The following is a 20,530-nucleotide window of genomic DNA, read 5'->3' on the forward strand; positions in this document are numbered from 1 at the left end:
TGTGGTAAAAATATATATACATAATACAAAATTTACCGTCTTGGCCAGTTTTAAGCGTGCAGTTCAATAGTGTTCACTATATTACATTGTCGGGTAACACATCTCTAGAATTTTTCATTTTGCAGACTTGAATCTATCAATCACCATTCTACTTTCTTTATCCATGATTTTGGCCACTCTAGATACCTCCTGTAAATGGAATTATACAGTATTTATCTTCTTGTGTCTGGTAAGTAAGTAAGTAAGTGAAGTCGCTCAGTCGTGTCCGTGTCCGACACTTTGCGACCCTATGGACTGTAGTCTACCAGGCTCCTCTGTCCATGGGATTTTCCAGGCAATAGTACCGGAGTGGATTGCCATTTCCTTCTCCAGCGGATCTTCCCGACCCAGGGATCGAACCCGGGTCTCCTGCATTGTAGACAGACTCTTTACCGGTCTGGTGAAGCTTCTATATTTTTAGCTGCTTTGCCATTCAGGAATTCCTATGACACTTGCAGCATCAGGTTTTAAACTCCCATCCTCTGTTGTGACCAACCTCTGTCCTTCATAGCCAGGAAAGGGTTACCATGGCTGGAGTTGAAGCACAGGAGGGCAAGGAGAGGTCTTGGATGTCTTCTGTCCCGCTTCTGCCTGTCCTCCCCCATCCTGTCCCAGGGGTGCTCACCTGTGATGCCCACCGTCTGAAGGCAGTGGTTCCTATCTTCAGTGCAGGGGAGCGGGTTGCAGTGGTGGAGGTCTGAGCAGGTGAAGCACGTGGTGACCTTAGCCTTGCTGCGGGCCGTGTAGGGACCTGGGGAGAGAGGAAGATGAGCTGGCTGGAGGATGTGTGTGTGCACGTGCACGCACGTGTGTGTCAGTTTCTGGGCACATAGCTATATGCTAGTGACGGTGCTGTGTGGATGCACTTCTGCGATGATGCAGTCTGAGTGTCTGAGCGTCCAGGCCCGTTTCTCTGTGCACACGTGGTCATGTGGCTGTCCCTGCACGTGTTGCCCTCTGTGTGTTCTGGAGTCGTCTGAAGAAGGGTAGGAATGTTTGTGTGTCTGCTTTCGTGAACCCCTCTGCGTGTGGATGTCTATGTGGATTTCTGTGTTTCTTTGTCTATGTTGCTGTGGTTGTTTAGTCTCTAAGTCGTGGCTGACATTTTGCAGTCCTATGGACTGTAACCCGCCGGGCTCCTCTGTCCATGGGATTGCCCAGTTAAGAATACAGAAGTGGGTTGCCATTTCCTTCTCCAGGGGTCTTCCCCACCGAGGAATCGGACCCCATCTCCTGCATTGTTAGGCAGATTCTTTACCACTGAGCCACCTGGAAGCCCATGTGTCTGTGTAGGAGGCTAGTCTAGGAGTCTGTGTTTCCAGCAAGGTTTAGGGTGCTTGGATATACATGTTGGTGCACAGATGTGTAGGTTAGCTAAGTGTTTCAGTGTGTGTGTATATTTTGTACTTCTGTGTATTAATATTTGTGTGTTTGTACCTGTCTCTTTGCCAGTCCATGTGCTTGGATCTGACAACCAACCTTCATCTGTGTGTGTCCCTGCACACATGTGTCATATATCCACAAGGACTGTACCCACAAAAATTCCATGCCCCATCTCCCAGTTGTCAGGAATCCTAGTTTGCCCTTATCCTCTTTCCACGTTGTAAATTTTAGCTCTCAAGCCTACCATTTTTTTCTTCATCATCATCATTCATTTAATCCTCTGATTAGTTTTGAAAAGTAAACTGCCTAACAGCTGGTAATCTGAGATAGTAAAGCTGAGAATGTTCCTGCTTTGCCTATAAATTCAGCAAACATATCTTCTTTATCACAGGACTCTCTTTGCTATGCAGGTTCTAACAAGAGTATTTTCTATGCCCCCAGCGCTGAGGGGACACTGAATCCAGGTTTGAAAATTACCTTTGCTCCTCTGAAATGTCTATAATTCTGCTCAGTTGTCACTTAAAAACCTGTTGCTGGGACTTTGCAGCTGGTCCAATGGCTTAGATTCCACTCTCCCAATCTGGGGGGCCCGGGATTTCATCCCTGGTCAGGGAACCAGATCCTACATGCTGCAACTAAAGATCCTGCATGCTGCAGCTAAGACCTGGCACAGCCAAATAAATTAAATAGATATTTTACAAAACAACAACAACAACAACAGCAACTGTTAACCTGGTAAATACTATCTCAACATCTCTCTTTTCTGGAAGACAAAAACTATTGTGTTCTGTGGTAAGCCAAAAAAAGGCTGTTGTCAAATCTGTCTTCTTTCACAAGCCAGGAAGTGAAGAAAGTGAAAAGACCATCAGATTTCTTCTAGACCGAGTTTAGATCTCGAATCTCATTTACACAACAGGATGTTCTCGTTTTGACGTAGTGCTCCTCTGCAGGCGTGTTTTGGGTGCTGAGATGTAAATGCAGATGGTCTGTGGATGTGTGCCAATGGGATTTTCTGCATCCCGCTGTCAGGTGGTGAGTGCGTCTGTGTGCATCTGTGTGGTGGTGTGTGTGAGCACACACCTGCGCACATATGAGTAATTGCGATCTCTGGGAGCTTGATGGTAGGGAGAGGGGATACTTGGGAACATATAAGATCAGGAAGGGTATTAGGAACCCAGAGAGGGCAAAGAGGGTAGAGTCTCAGGAAGTCAGCACTCAAAGCACCTGGCTGGGTGGTGGGAGTCACACGGCCGCATTCGGGCTTGGTGATGAGATGAAATCCAGATGCTTCTGGGCCCAGAGTGGTGTTTGCTTGCAGGTGGCAGATCTCTGGTGTAGCACAGCCCTTCAGGGTTTGGGGGGTCCCTGTAGAAACAAGGTAAAGCTGGCGGGGGAGGCTCAGAGCTTGAGTCTTCCCAATTTGATGTCTGTCTTTCTCTGTGTGAAAGTTTCCAGCTATCTTGATTGTTCTGTATGATTCATTATCAAATCTATCTGGTCATTTCTTACAACCTCTTGTTGCCCACTCATTTGAAGGATTCTAACTTTATTCCTTCATATATGTCACATATAACTACACTATGTTCTGTGGCTGCTAATTATAATAGCTGAGTTCCTTGTGGACCTATATCTGCTATTTGTTGCCGCTGCTATCATTCATGGTGGCTTGTTTCCTTGTGCGTTTCATGGGCTCTGGATTGGGAGTTCACATGGGGTTGATGTCATCTGTGGGAGTCCTGGGGGCTTTTCCCTGGAGAGGATTTGCCTTTGCTTATACTGAGATCCACTGGCCTATGCTTTGTCAGATAAGTGATCAGCTGACTCACTGGAAAAGACCCCAGTGCTAGGAAAGATTGAGGGCAGGAGGAGAAGAGGAAGATGGGATGAGATGAGATGGTTGGATGGCATCATCAACTCAATGGTCATGAGTTTGAGCAAACTCTGGGAAACAGTGAAGAACAGGGAAGCCTGGCGTGCTGCAGTCCATGGGGTCACAAAGAGTCAGACAGGACTTAGCAACTAAACAACAAAATACTGAGAGCCAGGGGTTCTACCAACCTGGGATCTTTTCAGCTTCCTTCCAAGATCCCTGACTTACATAGGGGTTAAAGAGTCAGTTCTCCAACCATGCTGTGGACCCAAGATCTAGTCACTTAAAGCAGGCTTTTTTTTCTTTTTGCCCACACTGAGAAGCATGTGGGATCTTAGTTCCCTGACCAGGGATCGAACCCACACCTCCTGCGCTGGAAGGTGAGGTCTTAAACACAGAACCACCAAGGAAGTCTCTTAAAGCAGGCTGTTATAAGTATTTGCTCTCAGGGCCACTGTGCATTACATGTTCACTCACTGATCTTCTGATTTCTGCTCACATTTTAGTTTTCTTTGGGGACCCTTGGAAATCTCCCTCAAGCTCCCAAAATCATGGCGAAACTTTTGTACAGCATCTAGTCCATCTGTAAACAGTGGAACCAAGGGGGAGGGGTGGTGGGAGCAATCCATCCTGGAAGCAGGCTAAAAGATTACAGTGTATTGCCTGTGGAGCAGTTAAAAACAATAAAACCAACCAAAAGTCAGTCTGCTTTTTATTATCATCATATACCAGCATTTCTAAACAGTGGTGGTGATAAATACCTCTCTCCACCGGAGCAGACCACTCCTACAATTCTCGTTCCTCTCACGCCCACCCTCCGAGCATGCCACTGTTAACAGAAAGACCCTGCAGAGGATTTAGTCCACCAGACTGCTAGCAGCAGAAGCCCAGACCACTTCTGTCTCTGACTCTTCACAGGTAATCTAGTCTCGGATCAGTATGGTTGTGTTCCAAGCCTTTTGTTCAAAAAGCCTCTGCTCCAGCCCTTCGCAAACATGTGATGATTTAAAAATCCATCTGCAGGGATTTCCCTGGCAGTCCGGTGGTTAAGACTCCACCTTTCAACGAAGAGGATGCTGTTTCAATCTGTGATGGAGGAGCTAAGATTCCACATGCCTCATTGCCAAAAGACCAAAACATAAAAGAGAAGAAATATTGTAACAAATTCAATAAAGACTTTTTAAAAAATGGTCCACATTTAAAAAAAAAAATCTTCCCTGGGGTAGGAAATGGCAACTCACTCCAGTATTCATGCTTGGAGAAGCCCATGGACAGAGGAGCCTGGCAGGCTACACAGTCCATAGGGTCACAAAGAGTCAAACACAACTAAAGCAACTTAGCATGCATATCTAAGGCTTAATAATAATAAACTTATTTTTTTAACTTAAAAAATAAAATAAAACATGTGCAAATTCTTTAAGACCAATAGGTGAGGGTCTATACCTCCTCTCCAACGAAACCAGATGGACTTTTGTGATGATTTCAATCAAGAAAACATAGAAGAGATGACAAGGTGTGAATTCCAAGGCTAGGTCATAAAAGACCATGCAGCTGCCACCTTGTTTGCTGGAATACTTGCTCTTGAACTCGGCTGCCATGTAAAGATGGCGGCAGCCATGATGTGAGGAAGCCCCATGAAGAGAAACCACGCAGAGAAGCTTTGAGATTACATGGAGAGAGAGGTGGGCCAACTAGCCCCAACTGCAGCCTTGTTTGCTGTATTAATCAACGTACTGGAGCTCCAGCCACTGTATAAGAAGCCCCAAGGCAGCCATGATGTAAGGAAAGCCAATGTAACCAATGTGGAGAGAACACACGGAAAAGCCCAGATTCTACACGTACGAGATGCTCATTAAGCCCCTCGTTGCCCCTCGGTGTCAGCTCCAGCAGCCCTCTAGCTGTATCTATGTGAGAGGACAGAACTTTCCAGATGAGCTTTTCCTGAATTCCCAACCTACAGAAAGTGTAAGAGTCAATAAAATGATTGTTTTAAGACACTACAGCTAAGAGACGTTTCAGTAGCAATAAACAACCGGAACACACGTGCAAATGACCCTCCACACTGATTTGTGCAGACAGCATGGAGGCCGGCCAGGCAGCTGACCTCCTGAAGGGAACCCTTACCTCCATGCCATGTCCCACTGAGGGTGAAGCACACCGTCTGGTTTCCAGTGCAGTTCATGACCGAAAGGGAGTCACACAGGGCCAGCTTATTCCTGGGACAGTAGTGGCACTGCACCCCGTTGGGCGGGGCTTTCGGTCTTGCTTCTGGTGGGAGTAGTTGTAATGAGAGTGAGACGGGGCTGAGGGAGACCCCCCTTTCATCCCTCTTTCCCCACTCTCTGTTCTTGCTGCTTCCACCCACCACGATCTTCCTCCAAAGTGAGGCCAATCTGGTCTGAGACACCTCCTTCTGGTCCTTGAAGACTGATTCCAAGGAGCAGTGAACAGAATCAAAGGTGGAGTTGGCCCCATGCTATCCATTTGTCCTCAGCAAACCTTCATGCTGAAGTCCAAGGGTTCTTTCATTCATTCCACAAACATTTCTTGAGCACCTACCCTGTGCCAGGCCCTGTTTTCAAGACGTTGGCCACACAGACAAAAGCCCTCCCTCTAAGACCCCAAATTCCAAATGTGATGAAAAGGTGATGCTGTTATTTTAGATTTTAAAATATTGTGGTGTTTTACAAAAGAGTAGTTCACCACCATCTGGTTAATTCCAGGTTCTCCACCATCTGATTAGTGTTCAGAGCTTTCTTAGAGATCTGGAACATTGAAGAGGAAGCTATTTAAGCATATTTTTTTCCTTTAGTCAAAACAGCCACAGATTGTTTTAACATGGGTTTATAGTGAAACATTGGCAGATACAGAAAAGTAGAGAACTGTGCTGATTAATAGATGGCTTCTCTCTACACGTGGTTATTAAATACTTAAACTGTGGGTGGTTCCCTTTGGGATGTGCTCTGAGTATAAAACACACCCCTAGAGGGTGTGTTTTCAGAGGTTTCATTTGGGAAAAGAAAGTAAAAATATCTCATTAATAATTATATATTGATTATCACCATGTTGAAATAATAGCTTGGATATGGTACCTGAAGATCTATTCTTAAAATTAATTTCACCTGCTTCTTCCTGCTTTTGAATGTGGCTACTAGAAAAGCTTTCATTCTCTGTATGGCTCACAATTTATTTCTACAGACAGCTATGGGCATCTTGCATGTATGTATGCGAAATCACTTCAAAGGCCAGTCGTATCTGGCCCTTTGAGACCCCATGGACTGTAGCCCGCCAGGCTTCTCTGTCCATGGGGATTCTCCGGGCAAGAATACTGGAGTGGGTATCCAGGTCCTCCTCCAGGGGAGTCTTCCCAACCCAGAAATTGAACCCAGATCTCCTGAATTGCAGGCGAATTCTTTACCATCTGAACCACCAGGGAAGCTCTACCAAGAGACAATTACTCCAGTACACCTGAAACTAACACAACATTGTAAATTAACTATACTGCAATATAAAATGAAATATAAAAATATAAAAAAATCTTAAAGAGCAATAATGTAAAAGTATGGACTTCTCTGGTGGTCCGGTGGTTAAGACTCCATGCTACCAATGCAGAGGGCGTGGGTTCAATCCCTGGTCAGGGAATTAAGATTCCACGTGCCGTGTAGCATGTCCAAAAGATAAAAATTAAATTAAGATTACCAGTAGAAGAATCTGAAAAAGAACAGATATATGTGTATGTATGACTGAATCACTTTGCTATTCATCTGAGATTAACACAACGTTGTAAATCCAACATAAAATTTAAACATTTTAAAGGAACAAAAAATAAGATAAAAATGATCAGTAGAAGAATTTGAAAAAGAATGGATATGTGTATATGCTTATTCTGAAATGTAAAAGAATGAAAAAAAATGAGACAGTTGCTCCGAGTATTCTAAAGTAGTCTCTGCAACCTTTCTTTACACATAGGAGCTTTGTCTGATGCAGTTATACTCCTAACTGACAATTTATATGCTGACTAGCACACCCTGCTCTCAGCTCAGACCTGGATGTTGTATTTGGCTGATGTGCACAGTTTAGGAGGAGGGAAGTCCCAGGGGTCTGGATGGATGGCTAGTTGCCCCAAGTGTGGAGCTGTCTAGAGTCTCCTCACTGATACGCCTGCCAAATTCAAAACTCCTTCTCTGGGAAAAACAGCCAAGCAACAAAAAGTGATCTTATCACCATTCAGAGCCAAGTTTGGAAGGAGCCAGCGAGGAGATGCTCACTGTCAAGGTTGAGCAAGTGCAGAGTCAGCACCAGAAAATGAGCATTTCCCCTTACCCTAGACCAGAGCCCATCACCAATCATGACATATCTTGTTCTGCTTGACTAGCCTTCAGGCAACCCCTCTCCCAAGGAGAAAGAAGAGTCTGGGGCTTCTGTTAAGCAGCCCCCCACACACACACAATAACTCCATAAGTACAGCTACAATTTATAGAGTGCCTACTCTGTGTCAGCTTTGCACTATCTGCCACTGTTGCACAAATTATTGCACACCCATTTTCCAGATGAGAAAACCGAGGTTCTTGTCCCAATCAGCCAGGCAGAGCCAGAGACTAAGGCCAAGTTCCCATGACACCCCAGCAGGGTGTGTGGCCCCCAGGGCCTGGCCAACAGACCTTGTGGGGTAACACTGTTGCAGTTGTCTTCACAACAGGCTGTATGGATCCAGAGACTCAAGCCAGGACCGTAGGTCAAGGAGTAGACATCTTCTCGACAGTTCCCAGGGGCCACGCAGGACCCATTCTTGATAATAGTCCCATTTGCTGGTGACAGAAATTGAGGATGGGAAGTTAGAGACCTCCCTGCCCCAAAGCCCTCCGGGACCTCTGCCCCCTCTGCAGCAATCCCCACAGATCAGTCTGGGGCTTCAGATAGTGTTGCGACCACTCCCCTACCCCTACCTCCCCACTGCCATCTCAGCAGCCCTGAGCTAGCTGAGCTACGAGGTACGAGCAGAGGGGGCTGGTCCAGGACACTCTCCTCCAACCCCTGCCCACCCACTTTGTCCATCCTCCCTACCCACCCCCGACCCCGGCCAGCCCATCCCCCACCCAGCTGCAACTGGCTAAGCAAGCAGGAGTCCTGGGCCGGAGGACAGGTTTTCTCCATGCAGTTTCCCAGCAAAGGGCAGACTGGACACGTCTGGGCGGTCCCTGTGGGGAGAGAGGGGTGATTATACCCTGAGATTTGAGAAGGAGGACTGGAGAACACACACACGTACTCACACGCAGACACCCAAGTCAAGAGTAGAGCTCAGAGGGGCTTCCCTGGGGGTCCAGTGACTAAGATTCTGTGCTTCCAATAGAACTAGTGGTGGTGGGAGGGCTGCTGGGAGAAGATCAAGGAACATTTTCCTGGTGGTGGGTGAATGGCATTCCAGGTGGGTGAAACATTGCAGGCAAAGGTTGGGAGCTGAAATCAGCATCTCCAAGCTGGAGCTTAGGACAGTCTGCATGTAACCTACCATGGAACTCTTTCTCCAAACATCTCCCCCGTCCCCCACCAAGTCCAGAACTGAGCAGATAAGAGAGTCATTTCCTGAACTTCCCTGTGGTCCAGTGGTTAAGAATCCACCTGTCAGTGCAGGGGACATGGGTTCTATCCCTGGTCCGGGAAGATCCCACATGCCGTGCAGCAACTAAGCCCGTGTGCCACAACTATTGAGCCTGTGCTCTAGGGCCGGGGAGCTGAAACTACTGAAGTCCTGACACCCCAGAGCCCGTGCCACCCAGACCTTGTGGGGTAACACTGCTAGTGCCACCCAAGGGAAGCCACCACAGTGAAAAGCCTGCACACCGCAGTACGAGAGTAGCCAGCCCCGCTACTCTCCTGCAGCAACCAAGTGAAAAGTGAAGTCGCTCAGTCGTGTCCGACTCTTTGCGACCCCGTGGACTGTAGCCCACCAGGCTCCTCCGTCCATGGGATTCTCCAGGCAAGAGTACTGGAGTCGGGTGCCATTGCCTTCTGCAGGGAATCTTCCCAACCCAGGGATTGAACCCGGGTCTTCCGCATTGCAGGCAGACGCTTTAACCTCTGAGCTACCAGGGAAGCCCCATCCAAAAATAAATAAATAATTTTTTCTTTTTTTAAAACAGTGTCATGTCCCTTCATCGGCTGAGGACCACCCTGTCTGTCCAGCGGGTCTTAACCCCCAAGACGTCTCTGAGGCTCTTCCAAGAAATCTCAAAGCTCTAAGACACACACCCGGAAAAGGTGTATGGCTGACCTTGACTCACATCGCCTACTTATAGATGAGGCAAGTGAAACCAGATGGAGTTAGAGTCTTACCCAAGATCACACTGTGAGGTCCTGGGCTGGGTCTTGACCATTTAATTCCTATCCTGAGCCAAAGTGAAAGTGTTAGTTGCTCAGTTGTGTCTGACTGTGACCCCATTCTCCAAGCAAGAATACTGGAGTGGGTTGTCATTTCCTTCTTCAGGGGATCTTCCCGACCCAGGGATCAAACCCTGGTCTCCCACATTGCAGGCAGATTCTTTACCCTCTGAATCACCAGGGAAGATCTATCCTGAACCAAAGGTAGCAGAATCATAAGCAGAAGGAAGATAGTCAGGTGAGGTAAAGGAATAATAAGTTATTATTAATAACTCACCTTCAGGCAAGGCTACTTATGGCCTGATATTGTTCTAAGTTCTTAAAAATCTCTTCAAACAAAAATTTTTGTAAGTTTAGAATTATGTTTAATTTGGGGCATTCCTGAGGTCTTAAGCCCAAGATACAGCCTCTTAGATAGCTCTGAGGGACTGTTCCAAAAATGTAAGGGAGGAGTTTTCTGGAATATAGTACAGTATAGGAGTTTTTGCAAAAACAAAAACAAAAAAACAGATAGTTGAACACCAAAAGGTTACTATTAAAGAAAACCCAGAAGTGTCAAGTTATTTAATTTTGCACTTTTCTATCCCCTCTAACACATTAGTTCAGTGAATGCCCTGCCCCCAAGAGCCCCCCGAGGCAGAGTCACTATCATCCTCATTTCACGGATAGGGAAACCAAGGCATAGAGAGGTTAAGTGGCTTGCTCAAGGTCACACAGCTAAGAAGTGGCAGTGCCAGGATTTGAGCCCAGGTAGCCTGGCTCCAGAACTACGCTCTCAAACACCCCATCCAGCTGCCTCTGCCGAACAAAAAGCCAAGATACAAGAAGCTGGCGCTGGGACTCCCGTCACCTCCTCCCTCTCCGAGGAACCACACACAGTGCAACTTACCTTCTGGGACTGTCAGTGCTCCCAGGAGCACTAGAAGGGAGAGGAGCGAGAACATGATCCAGGCTGGAGAGGAGGAAGAAAGACCAAGGTGCCCTGGCCTTTTATTCAAGGGCCTTGTCTAGGGTGTCAGCCCCGGAAGAGGGAGAGCAAATAGGCTGGGCAGATAGAGTCCCACCTGCCAAGCTGGCCACTGGGAGCTGGGGAGGGGCCTAGAGAACTTGGAGATGAGGAAACTGAGTCCTGAGGGGCCTGGGGGACAAGCCAGAGGCTATTCATTGAAGCCAAAGAAGAACAATTGGCCTGTTTTTGTTGTTTTTTGTTTTCTTCTTTCCTTTTTTGTCCTTTTTTTTCTCCCCTGACCTTTTTTTTGTTTGTTTTTTGGGCATGTTACTGCTATTAATATTATTACTAATAGGTTTGCTGGTCATTTTATGGGAGACGTTAACTCACTGGATCCTGCTAATAATCCTACAAGCCATTATCATTAACTCTAGGAGGCATATTCCAAAATATTTGACCAGGGACTTCCCTGGTGGGTCCAGCAGTTAAGAATCTACCTGGCTGTGCAGGGGACGCAGGTTCAATCCCTGGTCAGGGAACTAAGATCCCACATGCTGAGAAGCCGCTGAGCCCACATGCCTCAGCTAAGACCCAACACAGCCAAATAAAACATAAATAAATATCTTTTTAAAATATTTGACTGTCAGTCCAGGGCAGGCTCTGCAGCAGTAACAATTCAGCGCCATTACTAGAGCGCAGTTCTGGTCCCCTTCACCAACCCGGTGATTCCGTTTTAGTTAGTAGAACTTGAGGGTGTCTGGGAAGACCCAGACATACCACGAGTTGGGGAGCAGCCAGGGTCTTGGAAGAGCAGATTTCTACCAATCAAATCTGGTTAAAGTCTCAATATTTTAACAGTTGGTACGGTTGCAATCAGCCCTGAGTTTCCACATATTACAGAGAAGGAAACTAAAGCTCAGAACAGTCCAGGCCCTTGTCCGAGGCCACAACGTGAGGATTCTGACACAATCAGGATTTGAACCCAGGCCCCACTGATTTGACTGTTGGGCTTCACCAAGAGGGGAGAGGGAAGACAGCGTGCCCCTCCTGATGAGGCCCACATTGCTCTCTTGCCCTCACCTCTGCAGAAAGGCATGATTTGCACATCTGGTCAATGGGAATAAGATCCATCTCAACCACCCACAAAGGGCCTTTCAGTCCCAATGCCTGGAATGTCTCTTCACCAGCTTTGAGTCCCACTTGCCTCTCCTTTGAGAAGTAACTCTGGGGCTGCCCCTTCCCTCTCGTTTGGGGCCTCAGTGTGTTGAACCCTGAGGTCCATTTCTTTCAACTCTGAAATCCTTATGATTTGAAATCAGAATTGATCATCTTCAACGGGCAGTTCCATCCTCCTGCAAGCTCTGGCTCTGACCCCTGCCCTACCCCCAGGATCTATATCAGGTGTTAGGAGACCACAGCTTGGCTGACACTTCCCAGGAAAGATTAGACCCTCAGGGCTCCACCAGTCCCTAAGCAGATAAGAAGAGAGATATATCACTGCCCTGGTGGCACTAAACTGGGACCAACCCAGGGCCCTCAGGAAAGGCTCTGTTGGCTACATTCCTGTGCAGCTGATGTATACTAGTGATGCTCAGGCTTCAAGGAAACCACACGCGCATGCCAAGGGGGGTGAGCACTGAGGAATCAGAAGGCCAGGATTCAAGTTCCAGTTCTGCCTCCTCAAGCTAGGTAATCTTGGACATTTCACGCCCCTGAGTCTCAGTATTCTCATTTGTCAAAGAGCACACGTAGGAGGGCTTATGTCATAGGGCTGCCGTGAGGGTAAAACGAGCTGATGCATCAGAGAAGAATGCTGAGAACAACAGATGCTCGATGGCATCACCTCCTCCTCATCACCTCCTCATCACCTCCCCATTGTAATCGTCATCATCCGGCAGTGGGCCTGGCAAGGCTAGGGTTGGGCTCCCCTCTTGGCTCAGAGGAGAGATCCCAGCAGAGAGAAAGGACCAGTCCAAGGTCACACCACAGGCCTTGCCAGGCTTTCCAGACTCCGGGGCGGGGCCCTCAATCAGGGTGTAGAGTGAAGGAGCCCACTTGGGAAGGTACCAGTCCTAAAGAGAAAGGCAGGAGGCTGGGGTGGGGCGGTGTCTCTTCCCGCCATGGGATGGGATGCTGTGGCAGAGACAAGTTTGGGGAGGAGGCCACCTCCTTCCCAGGTGGATCCCCAGCCTCTTGGTTCAGGAGAAGTGGGAAGAAGGGAGAACAGTCCCCAGGGAGCCTGGGGTTCTTGGAGGAGGGAGCAGCTCCTGGTGCTTCGTGAGTAGCAGCCAGTCTCCTCAAAGGTTAGCTGATAACTGAGGCTGAGTAAACAGGCCACCAACTGCACAAACACGAGGTTTTCTGAGTAAAGATTGTGAAGGGCAGGGAAATGTCCCTTCCATGCCTCCCTGCCCTTAATTTAAAACCTGGAGGTGGGGGACCTCAGGGCAATTCTCTAATGCATGTCCAAGCAAATAATCCCAGATAGCTGAGTGATAAAGAATCCTCCTGCCAAAGCAGGAGATGCAAGTTCAATTCCCGGGTTGGGAAGATGCCCTGGAGGAGGAAATGGCAACCCATTCCAGTATTCTTGCCTGGAAAGCACCACAGAGAAGCCTGGCAGGCTATTGTCCAGGGGCTCATAAAGAATTGGACACAAATGAGCACGGACCCACCCCCCCTTTTATAGACAAACAACAGTATATGATACACACAATTCTGCCCCTAGATTTTTCCACCTGACAATCAGGTAACCTGAATTGCATAATTTCCTCTTTCTTGTTCCTGTTGGATAAGTATACCTCTTATACTGCTACTGCTGCTGCTAAGTCGCTTCAGTCGTGTCCGACTCTGTGTGACCCCATAGACAGCAGCCCACCAGGCTCCCCCATCCCTGGGATTCTCCAGGCAAGAACACGGGAGTGGGTTGCCATTTCCTTCTCCATACCTGTTGTACAGTTTGATACAAACCTCTTGTACAGTTCACTGTAATTACAAACGGCTGCGGTGAAAAACGTAGGTACAGAGTTCCGCGTTCCCAGAAGCGGTGAAGTGTTTTTGCAACATCAGGAACGTTTTCTACATTTGTAAATCTGAGAGCGATTGCAAAACGCCCGTCTGTTTACACTCCTGTCAGTAGTGAGGGGAGTGCCCATTTCCCCATAGACTCCCTAGCTTTGTGAGGAGGTGTTTTAGGGGTGTGGTAGGACACCATCCTGTGTGTGCTCAGCTGCATCTGACTCTTTTGCAGCCCCATGGACTGTATGCAGCCCACCAGGCTCCTCTGTCCATGGGACTCTCCAGGCAAGAATACTGGAGTGGGTGGCCATTTCCTCCTCCAGAGGATCTTCCCTACCTGGGGATTGAACCTGCATCTCCAGCATTGGCAGGCAGATTCTTAACCACTGGATTACCAGGGGAGTTTTGCCACTGTGTGTCTTCTTCCATCCTTTCCTAATTTTCTGTCAGTTCCCAGGAGCTATATCCATGTCCTGTGGCTGCCACAGCAAAGTACCACAAACTGTGTGACTCGAAAGAGCAGAACTGTATTATCTTGCAATCTAGAGGCTGGAAATCCAAAACGGAGGTGTTGACAGGAGAGTGCTCTCTCCGCAACCAGTCAAGGGATCCTTTCTTGCCTCTTGGCAGCTTCTAGTGATTTGCTAGAAGTCTTTGGCGGGCAGTTTATAACTCCAATCTCTGCTTTCAGCATCGCATGGGTCTTCTCCCTGTGTCTCTGTTGTCACGTGACCACCTTCTTATAAAGACGTCATTCACGCTGGATTAGGGGGCCCACCCTACTCTACTACGGGTCTTCTCTGGTGGCTCAGACAGTAAGGAATCTGCCTACAATGCCGGAGACCCAGGTTCAACACCTGAGTCAAGAAGATCCCCTGGAGAAGGGAATGGCTACCCACTCCAGTATCTCTTGCCTGGAGAATTCCATGCATGGACAGAAGAGCCTGGTGGGCGACAGTCCATGAGGTTGAAAGGAGTTGGACATGACCGAGTGACTGACACTTTTACGTTTCCTCTCCACTCTGACCTCATCCTAACTCATTACATCAACATCCTTGTTTCCAAATAAGGTCACATTCTGAGTACAGGGAGTTAGAACTTCAGCATATCTTTTTCCTTGTTTGCTTCTTCTTCTTTTTTTTTTTAAATAGGCACACCCTTCAGCCCCTGATTGGAGCTTTTAATCTATTAGCAATATTAACTCTCAGATCACAATGATTATTTCTGCTACTGTTACCTAAGTGGGGAAACGTAAGCTGCTAAGAGCTAGAGGTAGGAAAACCTTTTGTTGCACAAACTCAGCAAATGTTTCTCCTCTGGCTTCCATCCTCTCTCCAGGCCACCGCAATGTCATGAAACCAGGGGAAGTGTGGCAAAAAGGACTGATGCAGGATGGTCTGGAAAGAGGCTGGGGCCTCCCTGTCCCTGGTTCTTGCCGCCCCCCCCACCCTAGGACAGCATCGTAGTTACCCAAACCCAGTATGGTAGTTATGAGTGTGAGCCGCAGAGCCTTGGGTCCAAATCCTGACTGTACTTACAAGTCATCACAGGCAGGTAACTTAACCTCTTACGTGTGCCCAGTCCCTAAGTCATGCCCCATTCTTTGCAACCCTGCAGACTGTAGCTCACCAGGCGCCTTTGTCCATGGGATTCTCCAGGCAAGAATACTAGAGTGGGTTGCTATTTCCTCTTCCAGGGGATCTTCTCGACCTCCAGCGCATCTAATCCACGTCTCTGTCTCCTGCATTGCGGGTGGATTTTTTTTTACCACTAAGCCACCTGGGAAGTCCAATAACCTCTGGTATTCATTTGCTATTGTTGCCATAATAAATTACCACCAACTTACTGCTTTAAAGCAAAAGGAATATATTCTCTTACAGCACAGGAGTTTGAAAATCTGAAATGAGTTTTTTTTACATGTAATTACACATTTATATATTCATTTATATTTATTTATACTTTATATATTTTATTTATGGACTGTGCTGGGTCTTAGTTGCAGCATGCAGGATCTTTAGTTGCAGCATACGGGATGTAGTTCCTGGTCAGGGAACAGAGCTGCCTGCGTTGGGAGCACAGGCTTAGCCACTGGACCACATGAGAAATCCTTGAAATGAGTCCTAAGGGGTCCAAACCAAGGGGTTAGCAGGAGGGCGCTCCCTCCAGAAACGTAGGGGCTCAGTGATCTCTTTGCCTTTTTTTAGTAGCAAGAGCTGCCCCTCTTCCATTCCTTGGTTTGTGGCCCCTTCCTCCATCTTCAAAGCCAGCAGCAAAACGTCTTCTTTCTCTGACCCCAGTTTCCTTCACTCTGTCTGTAGTCACCTGCCTCCCCTGCCTCCCCTCTATATTGACACTTGTGGTTACAGGTAGGGCCCACTCAGATCTTCAGGATAAGGGATGTTCCCATCTTAAGCTCCCTGACTTAGTCGCATCTGCAGAGACCCTTTGTTCACATGAGATAACATCACAGGTTACAGAGCTTAGGACCTGTATCTCTTGGGAGGTCACTGCTCAGCCTAAGGCAAGAGATAGATACGCGCCTCCCTCCTGCCCAGGGTAAAGTGATTGAAGATTCATTCCCTGTGGGCTGAAACTCCAAGAGGAGAATAGCAGGACAATTAAGAGATATGTGGTCAGGCCCTGCCTAGACCACATATTTCTTTTTCTCAAAGTCAGGAGATTGCTCCTTGGAGGCCAAAGGGGAGTTATGACAACAGATATTCTCTACCCATACACATTTTTGGTAGAATTCATCTTGGCTAAGAGATGCGTGTGCACACATGGGAAGATCCTGAGATGCATCACCTACGGACTGTGGACCAGGCCAGTCAAAATGATCGGCCAAAGGAAACCCAGAAGAAATGCCCCATGAAAGTAATTCAAACTGCATGAAGGCTCAACTCAAGAACTCTCTCTCTGAGTCCCCCTGCGTGTCTCTCCACACATACTGTACTATTTTTTCCTCTTAATAAATACTTGACCTGCGTCATGACTTTCTGTCTTGGTGGAAATTATTTTCTGCAGAGCCAAAGGGCCAGGACCCTTGTCACTGACCACCAGTCTAGTGGCTAGGATCTGGTGCTCTCACCGCCACGACCTGGCCTCAGTGTCTGGCTGGGAACCCAAGCCCCGCTCCAGGCCGTCTCCGGCTGAGGCCACCTGATCAAGCCTACTACACCTCTCGGAACCTCAGTTTCCTCAACTGTAAAACAGGGGATTGTGAGGATTCACCAGGTTATATAGATAAAGCACTCAGACCACTCCCCTGCATGGCTACAGAGTCCTGGCAAACCGTGAGGCGGAGGTCCTCAATCACAGTGTCCCGCTTTGGGCCTCAGTTTGTCTATCTGGAAAAGTGGGGGAAAGGGGTGTGGACTTCAGGGTCTCCCAGCTCTGCCGCCGCCGAGGATAGGTCCTCTCTTGTCCCTCATTTTTGTAGAGGGAAAGGCAAGGGCCTGAGAGGAGATGTCCCCCATCTGGGAGGTAGCCAGGCCAGGATGGGAAAGCCCAAGAGTATTGCCTGTCAGGCCTCCTGGAGTTGGGAAGATAATAGCTACAGCCCCGCCTCCACCATCAGCCCAGGCCAGAGGGGGTCACTTCCTCAGTCAGATGGCAAGAGGCTGAGGGGATTACACACACAGACACACACACAGTATCTGTCAATCCGTCTCTACTTTTCTCTCTTTGAAGGCAACAGAGGGTCCTTCTAGCTAACTCTGTCCGTTAATCTCTCTCTGCCTCTGTCCTGGGCTCTCAGCTTCGGTCTTCTTTTGCAATGAAAAAATATTTAATTTTGATAAAATGCATATAACATAAAATTTGTCATGTTAAGGATGCTATTCAGTAGCCTTAAATACATTCACATTGTTGTGCAGCCAATCTTCAGAATCTGGGCATTAAAAAATTTTTTATTTTATATTGGGCTATAGTTGATTTATAATGTTGACCTAATTTTAGTGGTACAGCAACGTGATTCACTTATACCTATACACACATCTGGTCCCATCACGTCATGGCAAATAGATGGGGAAACAGTGAGAGACTTTATTTCTGGGGGCTCCAAAATCACTGCAGATGGTGACTGCAGCCATGAAATTAAAAGATGCTTGGAAGGAAAGTTATGACCAACCTCGACAGCATATTAAAAAGCAGAGACATTACTTTGCCAACAAAGGTCCGTCTAGTCAAGGCTATGGTTTTTCCAGTTGTCATGTATGGACGTGAGAGTTGGACTGTGAAGAAAGCTGCGTGCCAAAGAATTGATGCTTTTGAACTGTGGTGTTGGAGAAGACTCTTGAGAGTCCCTTGGACTGTGAGGAGAGCCAACCAGTCCATCATAAAGGAAATCAGTCCTGAATATTCTTTGGAAGGACTGATGTTGAAGCTGAAGCTTCAATACTCTGGCCATCTGATGCAAAGAGCTGGCTCATTTGAAAAGACCCTGATGCTAGGAAAGACAGAAGGCAGGAGGAAAAGGGGACAACAGAGGATGAGATGGTTGGATGGCATCACCCATTCAATGGACATGAGTCTGAGTAAACTCTGGGAGTTGGTGATGGACAGGGAGGCCTGGTGTGCTGCAGTCCATGGGGTGGCAAAGAGTCGGACACGACTGAGAGACGGAACTGAACTGAACTGAACTGATACATACATCTATTCTTTTTCAGTTTCTTTTCCCATTCAGATTATTACAGAGTACTGAACAGAGTTCCCTGTGCTATCAGTAAGTCCTTGCTGGTTATCTATTTTAAATATTGTTGTTGTTTAGTCACTAAGTCATGTCTGACTCCTTTGAGAGCCCATGGACTGTACAGCCCGCCAGGCACCTCTGTCCATGGAATTTCTCAGGCAAGAATACTGGAGTGGGTTGCTATTTCCTTCTCCAGGGGATCTTCCCGACCCAAGGACTGAACCAACATCTCCTGCATCGGCAGGAGAATTCTTTACCACTGAGCCACCAGAGAAGCCGTATTTTAAAGCGTATGTCGAGTCTCTGCGTCCCTCTCTGATTTCCCCTGAGTCTGGCTGTTTGGCCCCTAGCGCTCTCACTCTCTCTCCTTTTCTGTCTGCCTCTATCTCTCTTGATTCCTCTCCCTCTATATCTCTGCAGGAGATTTTCCTCTCCCCAGACCTGGGAAACCCCCGAAACCCTTTGGACCTCACCCAGGACCCCACAGGCAGGTAGGAGCTGGGTGAGGCCCAGGTGAGTCAGAGGAGGAAGGAGCTGACATTCCTGCAGTTTTTTTTTTTTTTTTCTGGAACTGTCCACGTTCCAGCCTCCTGCCCTTCTCCTCGAATAACACGTCACTGGACCTCACAGTATGTGTCACTCAGAACAAGTCAGAGACAGAGACAGTGAGGGAGAAAGAGCCAGAGACACAGAAGTGGATGACGGAGTCAGAGAGACAGGGAGAGACAGAGAGAAGGAGCGGGGATTCCTTGGTGATGCAGTGGCTAAGACTCCACGCTCCTAATACAGGGGGCCCGGGTTCAATCCCTGATGGGGAACTGGATCCCACATGCTACAATTAAGAGTTCTCCTGCTGCAACTAAGACCTGGTGTAGCCAAATAAATAAATATTTTTTAAAAAGAAAGAAAGAAAGAAAGGAGCAAAACGGACATATTGAAAAAGACAGAGAGGGACTTGCCCCTGGCCATCCAGTGGTTAAGACTCTGCTTCCACTGCAGGGGTGAGGTCCAGGAGCTGTGGTCCCATATGCTGCACAGCCAAAAAAAAAAAAAAGACAAGGACACAGAAAGGGAGAGACAGATGGACAGATTTCAGAAAACTAGAGCAGTCTGGGGTGGGAGGATGGGAGGGCTCTGAGTTATTTCTCTGTCTTCAAATAAAAGAGGAACTCGTAGTCCATAGTGATGAGGTCATCTGGCCAGGAAGTGGCAGCGCCAGACCACACAGCTCCATGAACTAACAAATCTGAAGCTACTCTTCACCGAGAGATGCTTCCACCCACCCCAGACCCACTTCACAGCTGGGAAAAGCAAGGATCCATGGAGTGAAGCCACCTGCCCAGGGTCCCCCGGGAGCAAGGGGCTGAACTGGGTCTCAAGGCCACCTGGGCCAACACCCCGACTTTCTATCTCCCCACCTCATCTGCATCAGTATCTCATTCAGTCTTCAGGCCAACCCCAAGAGGGGCTGAATTTTCCACACGAGGAGACTGACGCTTGGCGATGAGGATATCGGTTGAGCTGTACTATCCTGCCATCGTCAGCACGACAACTGCTGTCCTCGTGAGTCAACATGACAGTTCTACTTCCTGCCCTATCCTATCCACAGAGAGGAAACGCAGGACCAGAGTCTAGAATCTGGACCCAACAGGGATAACAATGGCAGTGACTTTCTTATTGAGCACTTGCTATTATTATTATTATTGAGCACTAGCACAGCGCCAGGCACTGTGCAAGAATGTACACTTTTCTGTCTCTAGCTCACCAGCTGTGGGAGGAAGGCAATTAGCTTCCCTTTCCAGATAGGGGACTTGAGGCCCAGAGAGGTTAAGTAACCTGCCCACAGCCACACAGCTAATGAGTAGCTGAAACTGGAACCCCCGCACCCTGGTCTCAGCCCCCACACCCTGAATCACTAGGTATACTGCCTCTTAGAAAAGAGAATTTCTTTGAGATTTTTCTTACCTTATCTGTTTTATTAATTAATTCATTTACTTCTGCCTGAACTAGGTGTTCGTGGCTGCACGTGGGCTTTCTCCAGTTGCAGAGATCCAGGGCTACTGTCCAGTTCAGTAGTTGCAGGGTATGGGCTTAGTTGCCCCAAAGCATGTGGAATCTTCCTGGACCAGGGAATGAAGTCATGTTCACTCCATTAGCAATCAGATTCTTAACCACTGGACCACAAGGGAAGTCCTTTTCTTAT

This window comes from Oryx dammah, unplaced genomic scaffold, assembly GCF_014754425.2.
Source record: "Oryx dammah isolate SB20612 unplaced genomic scaffold, SCBI_Odam_1.1 HiC_scaffold_13, whole genome shotgun sequence".
NCBI classification, from domain to species: Eukaryota; Metazoa; Chordata; class Mammalia; order Artiodactyla; family Bovidae; genus Oryx; species Oryx dammah.